A 15,909-nucleotide genomic window follows, 5' to 3' on the forward strand; every position below is an offset into this window, starting at 1 on the left:
GCCACAGTACCAGAAGACATGTTTGGCGAAAACCAAAGACATCATTTGACCACAAGAACCTGATACCAACTGTTAAGCATGGTGGTGGAAATATTATGGTTTTGGGCGGCTTTGCAGCATCAGGGCCTGGGCAGCTCACCATCATAGAATCCACTATGAATTCTTCATTGTACCAGAGGGTGCTTGAGGATAATGTGAGGCCATCTGTCGGAAAGTTGAAGCTCAACCGAAGGTGGACCTTGCAACATGACATTGACCCTAAACATACCAGTAAATCCACAAAGGAATGGCTGAAAAGAAAGAAATGGAGGGTTCTGGAATGGCCAAGTCAAAGCCCGGATCGAAATCCCATCGAGATGTTGTGGGGGGATTTGAAACGAGCTGTGCATGCAAGAAACCCCTCAAACATCGCACAGCTGCAAGAATTCTGCTTGGAGGAGTGGGCAAAAATTTCTCCCAGTCGATGTCAGAGACTGGTAGACAGTTATAAGAAACGCCTACTTGAGATTGTTTCTGCCAAAGGGGGGCAATACCACCTATTAGAGCCAAGGGTGTACTTACTTTTTCCACATGCGAAATTTGCAGTTATGTTTATTTAAATTATACAATGGACTACAAAATGTAAATGTTTCATGATATTTGTTTTATTACATCACCTTTATCTATCAATATTGTTGAAATGAAGATCAAATAGCTGTATGTTGAAATATGTTGAAAAAGTCAAAACTTTACATGGGGTGTACTTACGTTTTCACTTGACTGTAAACGAGTGTGGTCACCCACGAGCATGGACGTGTGTGACATCTGGACATCTTGAGTTATATTGTTGCACATGTTGCACCTGCACATTCAGTTTTGCAAACTGGTTACTGGCAATTTATCAGATCCACAAATGATGTCATCTACACAATGTATTTACTTCTGACAACATGTGAATGCATGTGCGTGCACATGGGAAATACAGTTTGAAATGTGTCATTACATCTCATGTAAAACGTGACTTCAAGAGCTCAAATCCTCCTCCCTCCCCACCCCCCCCCCCCCCCCCACCCCCAATCCCTCCCACATCACGCACACTGCACCGGGGAGTGGATCATGCACAGGGGAGTGAGTCGCACACTCTCACACACGTGGGGATGGGTCACATTTACACACGGGGGAGTGGGTCACACACACACGTGGGGGAATGGGTCATACACACACACACACATACACACTGGGGGGGGGGTCACACACTGTGGGGGTGGGGGGATCACACACACACGGGGGGGGGGGGAGAGGGTCACACACACACATGGGGGGGGGGGAGTGGGTGACACACCCAAATGGGGGGGCGAGTTGGTCACAGACACGCACACACACACACACACACGGGGGAGTGGGTCACACACGCACATCTCGTTTTTTCATTTCTATTCCTCACAATTCTGTCTCTCTCTTATTCACAGAAACACACACACACACACACACACACACACACACACACACACACACACACATACACACACACACACACACACACACACACACATATATATATATATATGCACATATATACACATATATACATCCACACACATCCACACACACACACACACATGTACAACCACACACATGCACACACATATACACATACACACACACATACAGACACATACACACACACACATATATATATATATATATATATATATATATATATATATATATATACACACACATGCACACAAACACACACAAGGGAGTGGGATCACACACACAAACACACACATACACACACAGGGGAGTGTCTCACACACACACACACACACACACACACACACACGGGGGAGTGGGTCACACACACACACACACACACACGGGGGAGTGGGTCACACACACACACACACACACACACACACACACTCTCTCGCACACGGACAGGGGAGTGGGTCACACTCGCACACAGGAGAGTGGGTCACACACACAAACTCACACACAGGGGAGTGGGTCACACACACACTCACACACGGACGGGGAAGTGGGTCACACCCGCACACGGGAGTCACACAAACACACTCGCACACGGGGGTGTCACACACATACACTCGCACAGGGGAGTGGGTCACACACACACACACACACACTCGTACACGGGAGAGTGGGTCATACACACTCGCACACGGGGGATTGGGTCACACTCACACAAGGGAGAGTAGGTCACACACTCATTCGCACATGGGGGAGTGGGCCACACACACAAACGGGCGAGTGGGACGGACACACACACACACACACACACACACACACACACACACCTGTAGCTACGAAACGCATTTTATTTGGGTGGTGTATAATCGCTCCGAACGAAACAGTAAAATGTACCTTTGTTTCTTCAAAAAGTAATTAATGATCGAAGACGTGATGATTGAGTCTTAAAATGCACATCCGATCATACAGACAATCATACAGAGCATACAGAGGCGGATCGTAAACCTATAGAGCCCATGACTCTTATTCATTTTTCAACTTGAATCTATAAATAACTTTTCGCTTTACCAAGTAAAAATAGATTAAAATCAAATGTTATTAATAAATATTGTATTCCATCGTTAGTTTACATTATTATGTACATTTTTGAATTACTGTATTGTTTAATTCCATGGTTGGAAAAGAGTTGACTCGCTTAAAACAAACTTTGTATATAAACCCCAGGAATATGTAAATATATAATTAGAACCCGAACTTCAGTATTCAGTCGCTGTATTTTTACTAAGTAATAATATAAATAACGATGTCCTGGGAACGTTCTCTACTCTCCTTCCCCTCTCTCATTATTCTCTATCATTCTCTGCTCTCATTCTCCTCTCTCCTTCTCCTTCTCGCAAAGACTTTAAAAAGTGTACGAGCTGCTTCCTTGCTTGACACAGCATTTAAAAAGGATAGAGCATATGGACAAACAATGCTGGGAAGGCAATGGCAAAACAACCAGTATAATAACTGCCGAGAAACTGCTTTGGCAGCACCAACACTGTAAAAGAGTATGGTCCATCAAATAAATTCAACATGGCCTCGGGTTCATTGGATCTCTGCATTTAAATTTAGATTCCCAGAATTTCCAGACTGCTTCCAAAAATATTCCAGATGTGCCAATAATAATAATGGAAATGCCATGAGGAGACTTCATGATACACGCACCTAATAATAATTATTCAGTGATGTATTTCTCCTGATCTTTTTTTGGAATGTTCCCGAGGGCACGCACATCTATCTATTCCTTTTGATGTGAAAAGACGTCACGAATGCTGTCATGTTTTGACTGCACAGCGCACAGTAACCATTGTAGAATACATTAGTCACAAATCCTATCCTTACTTGCGATCTTCTCTACCCCCCATGAAGTCTACTTAACCCAACCCTCTTACTTGCAGGTTACGGGGTTTCCTCCACTCGGCTCTCTTTTCCTGTTCATTATTTTCTCTTACTTGTGTCCACCTGTTGTCCTGCGACCCCACTGTCAATATGTTGGTTTTTCTTTTACCTTTTGTCACATTTCTCTTCCATGAGCCGATATTTTGTACACAAAAAATTACAAAATGTTTGTAAAAGAACCTTTTGAACATTTATCAAAAGTTTGACATCATCAAAAAAAAAAGTTTTAAAGCCATCTTTTTGTTTTAAACCATTGACTTTGCTGTTGCATAACATTGTGGTTTCTCTGTTTTGGTAATCTGTAATTGCTTGCTGATGATTTCAGGTTGAAAAGTCGATGTGATAGCACTTCTTTGCAATAGCTTCGCAATTTGATAAGAATGGCCAAAAACGATTCTCTATTCTGATCTGAAAATATATCCATTTAACATATGTGTTTGTTTTTGTGTATTTGTACAGTCTTCTGACCTAGTTAAATTTGGGAGGAAGTGAATCTGTGTTCATGGGGCATCGATTACTATTTTTGGATGAAATGTGACAAATATGTGAAGCATCATATTAATTTTTTTTCCCATATATTGTACACCGCCTCTTTCCTTTTCCATCTCCAGGCGCTGCATGACGTCATCGCTGGGCATCAAACGGGAGTGGCGATGACGCGGCGCGCTGAAATGAAGCACTCAGTTTTCACTCCGTTTGTTACCCTGGCCAGAGGAGAGGGTATTGCATTTGAGTCCGTTTGTTTGTCTGTTTGTCCGCACAGAATAAATATGATTTTCTCTGCAACCCTTGGTCCGATTGCAAGGAAATTTTCACCATACGTGCAAATCCACCTGTAGAATTTTAAAATGATAATTATGACGTCATAGGTCACGTGATTCGGCCGCCATCTTGGAAAAATCGAAAAAATTTGCACCTCTATATCTTCAAAACCACTGAATAGAAAAAATTGAGACATGGCTCATTGTAAATAACTCTCCATGGGGAATAAAATATGTTAATGATGATGTCATAGGTGCCTCCATTATGACGTCATAATTCGACAAGTACAAAACTTCATCCGATCAAGATGAAATTTCTTGAGCATAATCTAGGAATAAATTAGTTTAGAAAAAAATAATGATGACTTCATCGGTCACGTGGTTCGGCCGTTATATTTGTTTTAACACTAAAGCCTTAAAAACCACTGAAAATACATCCTGGCGAGGGTTTGCAATCTCTGATTGCTCTTTTTCTTGTTTGTTACTTGCAAAATGTAAGATTTTTCAAGTATATTGGTCGGTTGCATTTGTTATTCCGTCTCTGTCTGTCTGTTTGTTACTTGGCAAAAAAAACATTTTTTTTTGCAAGTATGTTGATCACTCCGGTTTGTGTGTGTGTGTGTGTGTGTGTGTGTGTGTGTGTGTGTGTGTGTGTGTGTGTGTGTGTGTGTGTGTGTGTGTGTGTTTGTGTTTGTGTGTTTGTCTGTCCGCTCACTTATACTTGCCTACAGGTCACAATTTTAAACCGATCTTCACCAAACTTCACCAAATGGTAGGGCATCTGCTTGGCACTTCTTGAAGAGTTGCCAGTGGTGCTTTTATCTACACTGCTAATACCTCCAATGTCACCATCTTTGTCTGAATTGCTCGCACAAGGCTTGAAACGATACAGCTCCATAATTCCCCCGAATTCGTTTCCATCACTAAATTTGTCTCTAATAGTTTCGTCAAAATCCACTGATCAGTTTCAAGATACTAAGAACCTTCAGAGTTGCTAATGACGGTGACATTAGTATCACAATCCAAGCTCGACATGCACTGTTTCTCTATGTAAATGGCCATTTGGATAAAGGTGGGTTATGAGTGTGACGTCACTGGCGAAATTGAAAAACAGGGCTTTTTCTGACACGTTCTTATTGGGAATAAAAGTTCTAAAAAATCTTTCCCTAAAATTATACCATTATTAATGATTTTCATTGGATTTCAGACAAAAAAAATTGCGTTTGCTTTCCCTTTAAAACTACAACTTTTTTGGCTGTCTACATTTTTGCAATTGACACCCCAAGTGATGAACAGACTGTGAAGAACAGATATAGGAAAATAGGGAGCAGGATAACAGGTTATAAGATCTTTGGCAACAGTGCCATCTCGGCCCTTCATCTTGGCATTGTGAAGGCTGGCCAGAACTTTTTCGACCATCTCTGATGAAAATGTCAGATTCCAGGAGGCAGTGGACATGAAGGGTTAGGGTTAGGGTGCGGGCAGAGATATAAATACTTGCGGGCAGAGATATAAATCCATCTTTCTAAATGCCTGAAAGAAACGTGTATGGTGTCCTCATGAGGTCATAAACTTTTCCTGCTGAAAGAATTTCAGGTGAATTACCTGCATACAATAATATGTGTAAAATGCAAGATGGTCACGTTTTCTAGGAGTGCCAGTCGATGCGAGGGAGGGCATGCGTGATATATGGGAGGCAGAACCATTTACTTTTATCAGGCCTTTGTTGTTGGGCATGGATGCATGACAGATGGGAGATATTGTGGTAGGTAAAAGTATGTTCGTTTGACTGGCTCTTCTCTTGTAAAGCATAGTTAAAAGTTCACTTCGATAATGAAAAGTTGTCGAGAATGCATAAATCAATAGTTATTTGTCTAAAAGCATGCTTCACAACATGTCTTGATCTTTTTTTAAATACTGGATAATTTTCTTAAATATTCCTAAAACGATCTTCTTTCCGCTCAAATCCCTGTTTTTCCTTCTGCCCTCACACCCAATCAATTAAAATATTTTAAATAACAATTGTATTATATTTAATCTTCCTACACTGTCATTACCACCTCTGCCACTGAAGGTGGATGGGGGTTATGTATTCACCCTTGTTTCTTTGTCTCTTTGCTTGTCTGTGAGAAGGAAATCTCAAAAAGTTCTGGATGGATTCGGACGAAACTTGTGGGACATGTTGGGTGTGTGACAATGACAATATACCACAATTTAAGATCCAGATCCGGATCCTGCAATTTTAAGTCATTCTTCACCATTTAGAGATGGGGACAAAAATGATAGTGTCTTCAGAAAGTATTTACACCTTTTGACTTTTTTCAAATTTTCATGTGTTGCAGCCTGAAATTTAAATGGATTAAATTGAGATTTTTTTTTTGTCATTGATCGACACATAATCTTCTATATATAGAAAAGAAAGTTTTTGTTTGTTTTTTGTTTGTTTGTTTGTCTGCACGCGCTAATCTGAACGGTGAAAGATAGGAGGAAACCTCTGAAACAAAAAATGTCCAGACGGGCCCCGGGAAGGTTTTAGGCTAGGTGGTGAGGCCGGTCGAGGCCCCCCTCAGCCGGGCTGGGCCCATTTCGCAATTAAAAGCTGAGCTGAATTATAGTAGTCAATGTCCTACGGCCGCGAGTAAAAGCTGAATTATCTATCTATAATTCCAGTAATCTCTGTGTGTATGTCTGTGTGTCTGTGACCGCTGTTTCTCGACAACCACGGGTCCGATATACTTGAAACTTGCCAGGTATATTGCTGGGGACCTGAGGATGTGCCTTTTCAAGGTTTCATATTAATCGGAGAAGTAGTTACCGAGCTATGTCCAAAAAACGATTCAACCAATCAGAGAGCAGCGAGCTATCACGTGTGCCGAACGTGGCGAACAGACTCTGCCTCGGATGGCACATTTGAGAGCGTATTCATTTATTTCACGTTGGCAAACTATGTTGGCGTTAAACTATGTTTTAAAACTAATTAAAACTAATTTGCGATTCATCGTAACTGCGATATGCGACCTTCCGGACAGTCAAATGAGGACATCACTTCCGGACTTACGGATAGTCATAGTGACGACGTACTGATGCTGAACGTGGCGAGCAGACGCTGCCTCGGACGGCACATTTGAGAGCGTATTCATTTATTTGACGTTGCAATCTGTGTTGATTGTTGTAAGGTACGATCGATTGTAGTACACGTTTATAATAACTCTGCCGATACAGGCCCGATTAACTGCAGCGCCATCCGAGCTGCGGCGTCGGGACGATACATTCATTGTACGGTCACATCACGCACTTATGGGCACGCCCATGGGCCCATGGGCACGCCCAGACATTTTTTTTTTTTTTTTGGCAAGGAACGGGCACCCACGTACGGGTACGTCCTAGTAGTAGTAAATTCATTCAAAAAGAACTAAAAATGTCAAGACGGGCCCCGGAAAGGTTATAGGCTAGGTATTGTTGTGGTTTTGGAATAAAGGTTAATTCCCCCTCGTAGGTAGACGCACCACAACATGAAGCCTCGCGATAGTTCAGTTATTTCTTAGTGAATGTGAGCATAGTCCTTTCCTGTGTTTAGTTTTGCGTTGAGTAGGCCAGTGAGCTTAGGTGTTCTTTTGGCGATAGCATGCCATGTGGCAAGCCTGAACAAGTCTACCGAGGCCGAAGGGAGGCACTGCAGGAGGAGTGGTCGGTAAGCACGAGCCGCCAATTGGGGCTCTCGGGGAGTGGCTAACCACGACGACCAGAGGCGGGGTTTGGAACATTCGAGGGAGACTCTGGGGCGGGGCCATAAACCCTGCTCCGAGTCCCCCCATCTCAGAAGTTCTGAGTTGAGGTCCCGATGATTTCAAACGAGAGTTCAGTTGAGTTGAGGAGAGAGGCGGCAGTTGAGATGAGTATGAGTTCAGTTGAGTTCCCGGTGAGTTCAAGGGCTGAGTTACAGTTCCCTGTGAGACGAGTTACAGTTCCCCGTGAGAGTGAGTTGGGTTGAGCTTGAGAACGCGAGTGGATCTGCAGAACGAGCGAATTGAATTGCCTATTGTACACGAACTTTCCCCGTGCCCTGCGCTCTGCACTGTATTAATCACGCGCTCGAGAGGGCGACCCACGCCGGGCCACAGATGCGCGATCTCCTCCTGCCTGCCTTCGCCTGCATATGTGCCGTGAACATCGGAGAACCACGCCGGGCGAGCTGCCCCGGGGCGCGACCGACGGCAAAGCGCGCTTGGCGCGCGAACTTCTTCTATTCTTTTCCCCGTGTGAGTGAGTGGGCCCTGTGTCTGGCATTAAGTTAAACTGGTTAAGCTTCTGTTCTGTGTCCCCTATCCTTCATCCTGGATCATTGTAAATAATAATAAATTGTGTTATTCCTTTGATTTGAACATTCCTGTCCCTTCCATCCATTGGCTTCGCATGGTACGAATAGAACCGCTCGAATTGGCTTCCATAATAAGTAACAGCACGAGTCACATGAGACACATACCGCTCTGGCGTACTCGATTAAGCGTGGCTTGTGCGAGGTTCGGTCCCCGCTTTTGTGGCAGCATGGGTTAAAGGTACATGCGAAATTGACCCAATACCCTTTTTCACGTTTGCTCTGGAAGTGGCGATTCGGCCTCGCAGACCCGAAGACCCAGAGGGGAAAAAGGGGTTTAATCCCCCCTTTATAACGGGAACGGGCTTCGGGAGATCCGCAACAGTATCGAGGCCGGTCGAGCCAGCATCGGACAGGCTGGGCCCATTTCGCAATTAAAAGCTGAGCTGAATTATCGTAGTCAATCTTCTACGGCCGTGAGTAAAAGCTGAATTATAGTAGTAAATTCATTCAAAAAGACAATAATGTCGGCACGGGCCCCAGGAAGCTTATAGGCTAGGTGGCGAGGCCGGTCGAGGCTGCTTCGGCCGGGCTGGGCCCATTTCGCAATTAAAAGCTCATCTGAATTATAGAAGTCAATCTTCTACGGCCGCGAGTAAAAGCTGAATTATAGTAGTGAATTCATTCAAAAAGAACCCAGGCAATGCCGGGTGCTTTCGGCTAGTACTCTATAATGTCAACGTGTTTATATATATATATATATATATATATTACAAAGTCATAAAAAATGAAAAGCTGAAATGTCTTGAGTAAATAGGTATTCAACCCCTTTGCTATGACACTCCAAATTCAGCTCAGGTGCATCCAATTTCCTTTGATCATCCTTGAGACATCTCTACAACTTGATTGAAGTCCACCAGTGGCCAATTCAATTGATTGAATGTGATTTAGAAAGAAACACACCTTTCTATATAAGGTTCCACATTTGACAATTCACCTGACAGCAGAAACTCAACCATGAAGTTCAATGAACTGTCCGTATAACTCCAAGATGGAATTGTGAGGAGACAGATTTGGGGAAGGGTGTAAAACAATTTCCACAGTGTTAAAAGTTCCCAAAAGCACAGTGATTATCATTAGGAACTAGAAAGGATATGGAACTACCCAGACTCTTCCTAGAGCTGTCCATCCGACCAAACTAGGCAACCGGGCAAGAACGATCTGAACGGGCAAGAACGATCTTGCCCGGTCAGGCAAGACCTGACCAAGAACCAAAACACCACTCTGACAGAACTACAGAGTACAACTAATGGATGTGGGGAAGAATGAGGGTGAGGGAAGAACACAGAGGGTGCACAATATGGATTCAGCTGCAAACTGTAAGGCAGGAGAAAAAATTCGCACCTGTGTCTGAAGGAAGCGCTTATGTTAGGCATTTTTAATGGGAAATAGGCAAAGCCTAGAAATGAACGAAACCCTTCAGAATTACCCTTTATAACCCTCTAGAATTACCCTTTAGAACCCTTTAGAATTACCCTTTATAACCCATTAAAATTACCCTTTAGAATCCTTTAGAATTATCCTTTAGAATTACCCTGTATAATTACCCTTTAGAATTACCCTTTATAACCTATTAGAATTACCCTTTAGAACCCTTTAGAATCACCCTTTGGAATTACCCTTTAGAATTACCCTTTATAACCCAATATAATTACCCTTTAGAACCTTTTAGAATCACCCTTTGGAATTACCCTTTAGAAATATCCTTTAGAACCCTTTAGAATTACCCTTTGGAATTGCACTTTATGACCCGTTAAAATTTCCCTTTGGAATCATTTAGAATTATCCTTTATAATTACCCTGTATAATTACCCATCAGAATTACCCTTTAGAACCCTTTAGAATTACCCTTTAGAACTCTTCAAAATTACATTTTAGAACCCGTTCGAATTATGTTTCAGAATTACCCTTTAGAACCCTTTAGAATTACCCTTGAGAATTTCACTTTAGAATTATCCTCTAGAATTACTCTTTAGAACCCATTATAATTACCCTTTGGAATCCTTTAGCATTAAACTCGGTGGGTTAAAGTTTTTTCTTTGTCATTTTTGACGGACGGACGACATAGCCAAATACTGAAACGACTTCATTACTTAAAAATAGCCCACCTCACGTTCATGAAGCAAAAACATGTGTAATGCTTATGTGCATAGTGCATCTGTAATACATTGTTGTTACATGGCTTGGATAATTCCAATTGCACCTTCCCCACCTCCCCCATCCCAAAGGAAGAAAATGCCAAGATGGAAAAAAAAAATGTTTTCAAACTTTATAGAATCAAACAAAACTTCCACAGGCAACTTCAAGGTGCGCTCATCAATCCCTCAAAGTTTCAGCTTTCTTGGTCAAATACTTTCATACGAGTAGATGAAACAAACAACATACTTTCCATCCATATATATAGATTTTCATGTTCTGTTCGACTTTATTAGTTGGGTTCAGGCCTAGCCGCAGTGCACTTTTGTGACTATTCGTGCCCAAAGGTGTTGTTATCACAAAGATACTTAGAGATTCTATTGTTTTGTTTAATTACCGTTTCATGTGCTAAATTAGCACACTGTTGGTGAACAAGTGAGAGGTTCTTTTGTTAATGACGTAGTTTTGTACTTTTATGGTTGCAAAATGTATAATTATTTACACATCATGCCTATGTATCACGAATGGGATAAACTCCTTTATCCTCCACTCACTCACCGCAGGCAGGTTGGTGGTCTTTCTGTCTTCCACCGACTCATCTCTTCCTTGCTCCCCCAGCTCTCTCTGTGCTCTGCCCCCCAAATATTCCTACAGGTCGCACAAGATCTGCCAGCAACCCTCTAATGGTTAAATTGCCAAAATCAAGACTCTCTGCTCACCTTCACTCTTTAATTCCTCTTTTCTCCCGCGTCTGGAACAAACTCCCTCACTCTCTTCAATCCCACTCCTCCCTCCAGGTCTTTAAAACAGCTGTTCACCACCATCTCTTATACCACATCCAAAACGTTGATCTTTTCTACCCCCGTTAATTCACCTCAGATCCACTTTTTTGAAATACCGACTTCTTTCCTGGAAGTCCTTGGTGTCCTTGTGGTTTTTTTTTTTTTTACCTCTGCCACCCCCCCCCCCCCTTCCCATGCCTCATCCCCCCAAGCCCTCTCCCTCCTACAGATCTCCCGATGTCCCTGCTCTCCATCTTGTTCTCCCGTTTCCTTTATCATATATTTTATGTTTTATGTGTCAGTTTGTCTTTTTTCTGATCAATGTGAGCTCTTACATGAGCCTCGATCTTGTATCCAAAAAAATAAATAAAATAAAGGCGCCTCTTCTACTTCTGGTGCAGACGCAAGAAGATACATAGTGCACCTGTTTCAGTCCTTGACAAGGAAACATGGTGTGAGATGCAAGTTAGGACAAATCATCCAAATGGAAGCATATGTGAGTGCAATGACTAATGATGGTGGGTCATCAGAAATAATTGCAGCTTTAAAGATGTACGGAAGAGCTGCGTTCTTCCTAAAATCTGCAGTTGCAGCAAATAAGGTGATCGAGGAAGGCATTGTTGTCGAAGGCTTATTTGTCCAAGTAGAGCCGCTTTCGAGCCTTGGTACATGGATCATCCTATTTAACATACCTCCTTTTATTTGCCGATCATGTAACTGTTCCATTCTTGGAAAGATTGGGATTGCTAAGTCCACTCATGAGGCCCGTGCCTCTAGGATGCCGAAGCCTGCCCTATTGGCTTGAACAAGTGGAAGAGACTATTCCTCTGGTGACAGATCATGAATGTGATTGGCTGCCAAATGCAGCTAGAGGCCTGCCAAAGAGTGATCAGAAAGATAAAGCATCCATTACCAAACCCAGTATTGTCATGAATCCAGACTCTGTGGCTCCTCCTGACTTGGCAGAGTCAAAGGAAACTGGTGTCTGTTATGAAGATGATACGTTCCGACGCACAAATAACAACTATAATGAAGCTGAGAGTAAACTGGTGGTTGGTGCACCTGCTGTGACATTTCTGCAAGAAATGAACACCACTGAAGGTTTAAATGAATCAGCAGAGTCCTTCATTGTTGAAACAAACACACAAGAGGAACCAACCATACAAGCGTTTAAGGCATCACCTGTACTGACTGAGGTCCCGAGTGTTGCCTCTGCGGCCGCATATGTGCAGAGAGGAAAGTCGACAAGCACACCTCACCAAAAGCACCTCGGAGGGATGAACTCCTTGTCCCCTTAAATGTGGCATCTTCAAATCATACAGCTTTAACTAGTGGGGTAGAAATGATTGCATAAGTAATACTGATGGTGGAGGTTTCATCTGTGTTGCCAGAAAGCCTGTGATAAGTCTGTTTAAGTAACAACGAGGTAGAAGTGTTGGCCCACAGTGAAGACATGCTAAAGGGTAGAGACTATAAGCTCCCAGACAGTGAAGATGAAGGGAGCTTTGATGACTGGGAGGGAGATCAAGGAGTGATGATGAGCTTGAGTCAGATCTGTCTTCAGGGCATCATTCTTGTATTTCTGGCTATATGAGATATTAGAGTTCTCGGGGAAAAAAAGTTCACACAGTTGGAATGAAGTTTAAACTGCTTTATTATAATTTATCTGTGCATTCCCTCGATGCACTGAGAAGAGAAGGACACAAAAGCCTTCAGGCTCAGCTGAACAGGTCCAACGAAGGAAGTTTCTTTCAAACTTGTTGAGCTGTGGGTCTAGCATGAATTGGCTTAGGATTTTCTTCTTTGTAAAGCATCGAACTCTAATATATATTGAATTGACATAGGTGGGAAAGTTACGCGCCCAGACCAGGAATCGAACCCAAGTCCTCTGGTGAAACGTACCAGTGCTCTTCTACCATCTGAGCTATCTGGCTGACCCTCACTGAGTATGCAATTTTCCAACACATAGAATTGCCACTCTCTTTCTGTCTGCTTCCGGGGAACTCGCTGCCAACCATAGGAGCACCAACGGCCTGAACACGAGAGAGTCTAATATACACACACATATATATATATATATATATATATATATATATATATATATATATATATATATATATATGTGTGTACAATGAGGCAATAGGCTTTTGTCTGAGATCAATGAACATTAATGGGTGTAAAGATGCGTTCTGGGTGCATCAGGTATTGTCCTTTTGTCTGAAGGAAAAATTTGGAGGAGCCTTTCTACAGGAATCCCACACAACTCAAGAGATTGGCATTAACAGAGACAGAGCAGTGAGTCTGTTTAAGTAACAACGAGGAAGAAGTGTTGGCCCACAGTGAAGACATGCTAAAGGGTAGAGACTATAAGCTCCCAGACAGTGAAGATGAAGGGAGCTTTGATGACTGGGAGGGAGATGTCTCACCGCTCACCTTGCCTTCGCTCTTTCACGAGCCTCGATCTTGTATACAAAAAAAAAAAAAAAAAAAAAAACCAATGGCAGAGATTGGCAAATTGGATCAGTCACTTAATGGATGCATTCTGCTGAGCTCTTCTCATCAGTTTTTCAACCTGATATACTTGTTATCTCCGCCACCAAAAGTGGATGGAGGTTATGTTTTCACCCCTGTTTGTCTGTTTGTCTGTCTGTTTGTGAACAAAAGATCTCAAAAAGTTTTGAACGGATTCGGACGAAGTTGGCAGAGACGTAGCGTATGTCACAAGGACGAAATGATTAGATTTTGGTGAAGATTCGGATCCGGCTACGAGAATTTTTTATGTGATTCTTCGCCATTGGTAGATAAGGCCAAAAACTATACATTGCAGGATATCTCAAAAAGTTATGGATGGATTTGGAGGAAACGTGGTGGACAGGTTGTGTGTGTGACAAGAAAGAATGGATTCGATTTTGGTGAAGATCTGAATATGGATTCGGATATGAGAATTATTTAATATTTTAAGTGATTCTTCACCATTGTGATATGGCCAACCAGGTGGAGATATGCTCTCTACTGAGTGCCGTTCGAGTTGTAAATGAGGTCAGTTCAGGCCGTTTGGTACATGTGAAAATACAGTTAAAATATGTTGTTATTAACTTGGTGAATGTTTATGCGTCATGTGTTGGAGCTGCAAGAGTGCGTTTCTTCGACCACATGTGAAAATGTATGCTCACCTTGCCTGGCGAAGAATGTGTAATTCTTGGAGGGGTTCTTAACTCAGTCCTGAGGTCTCACTCAGTCCCTCCTTTGATCAAGTGGGTCAAGAGACGTACAGTCCTTCTTCTAAAGTGTTACAAAAAGTGATACTGATGTTGAACTGAGAGGCATTTGGTGTATACAGCACCCAACAGGCACATCGTTTACGTACATTAGTATCAGTGGTGGCCATATCTCGCATTCCCGATTAGACAGAATCTATTTGTCTCATCGTTGGTGCAGGAATGTCAGTGGCTGCGGTATCGGATTTACACATTTTACAGATCATAATCTGGCCTGGATAAAGCTTTCTCTGGCAGAGACAATGCGTGGTACTGTATTTTGCCACTTCTCCAATTCCTTAGTTCAGGATGAAGCTTTTCCTTCAGTTTTTCATGACTTTTGGCAATTTTGGCAGAACAGAAAAGGAGATTTCTGCTTGCTTGGACTCTGGTGGGATGTGGGTAAGATACGGCTGAAATTGTTGTGGCAGGAATATTCATATAGAATGAGTAAAACACTTGGGTAAGAGATCAGCAAGCTTGAAGAGGAACTGTTGCATCTCAAGTGACAAGTGACAGCACTTACCCCTGTTGAATTGCATATTTATGAAGAAAAGCAGAACACCCTGAAAGCATGAAGCAGTGTGAAGACCAATAAACATATCTGCTCTCTCATCTGCAGTTACCTTTTGAAGTTAAATATACCCTGATTTATCTCAAAGCTTTGGAAAAGCGCAAAGTTCTATTTAAATCTGTATCCAGTGTTCTGACAGAAGATGGTTCTTTGCTCAATGCTTGTAGAAATGCTCATCAACTCATTTGAGCCTTTTATGCTCAACTGTACTCAGGGAAGAGCATGGATACTAATGATTGTGGCACTTTATGGAATAGCCTCTTTGTGGCTACACCAACTTATTTGTCTCTGGATGAAATAACAACTGCTCTCCATAGTCTGTTGCTCGATAAGTCCCCTGGAGTTGATGTTCTGTTTTGCGGTGCAACATAGCTTTGCATGCCTGAAAACTTTATTATACTCATGTATGACTTCAAAGTTTAAGATGGCACAATGTTCCCAAAGTACTGAAAAGTTTAATGAAATATGGACTACAAATTATACACTTTGCAGTATCTCCCCACAAAGTTTGCTTTTACTTCTCTAACGATAACTTTTATTTGGTTTCAGTCTTTCTCCCTCCTTATCTGTCTTTGTAGTGCTTTCTCTTTAAAATAATCTGCCTTGTCAACTG

General features: G+C 42.3%; 1 long non-coding RNA gene across 1 annotated transcript in view; it reads left to right on the forward strand.

The window, feature by feature from the left end:
* LOC137426236 (uncharacterized) overlaps positions 1-4,419 on the forward strand; it is a 67,921-nt gene extending 63,502 nt beyond the window's left edge. Inside the window, exon 3 of the long non-coding RNA XR_010984224.2 lies at positions 4,023-4,419. This is a non-coding gene — a long non-coding RNA (uncharacterized LOC137426236). The remainder of the gene's footprint in view (positions 1-4,022) is intronic.
* Positions 4,420-15,909: the final 11,490 nt, after the last annotated feature.

Source organism: Myxine glutinosa, chromosome 4, assembly GCF_964187855.1.
Source record: "Myxine glutinosa chromosome 4, kmMyxGlut1.1, whole genome shotgun sequence".
Taxonomy (NCBI): Eukaryota; Metazoa; Chordata; class Myxini; order Myxiniformes; family Myxinidae; genus Myxine; species Myxine glutinosa.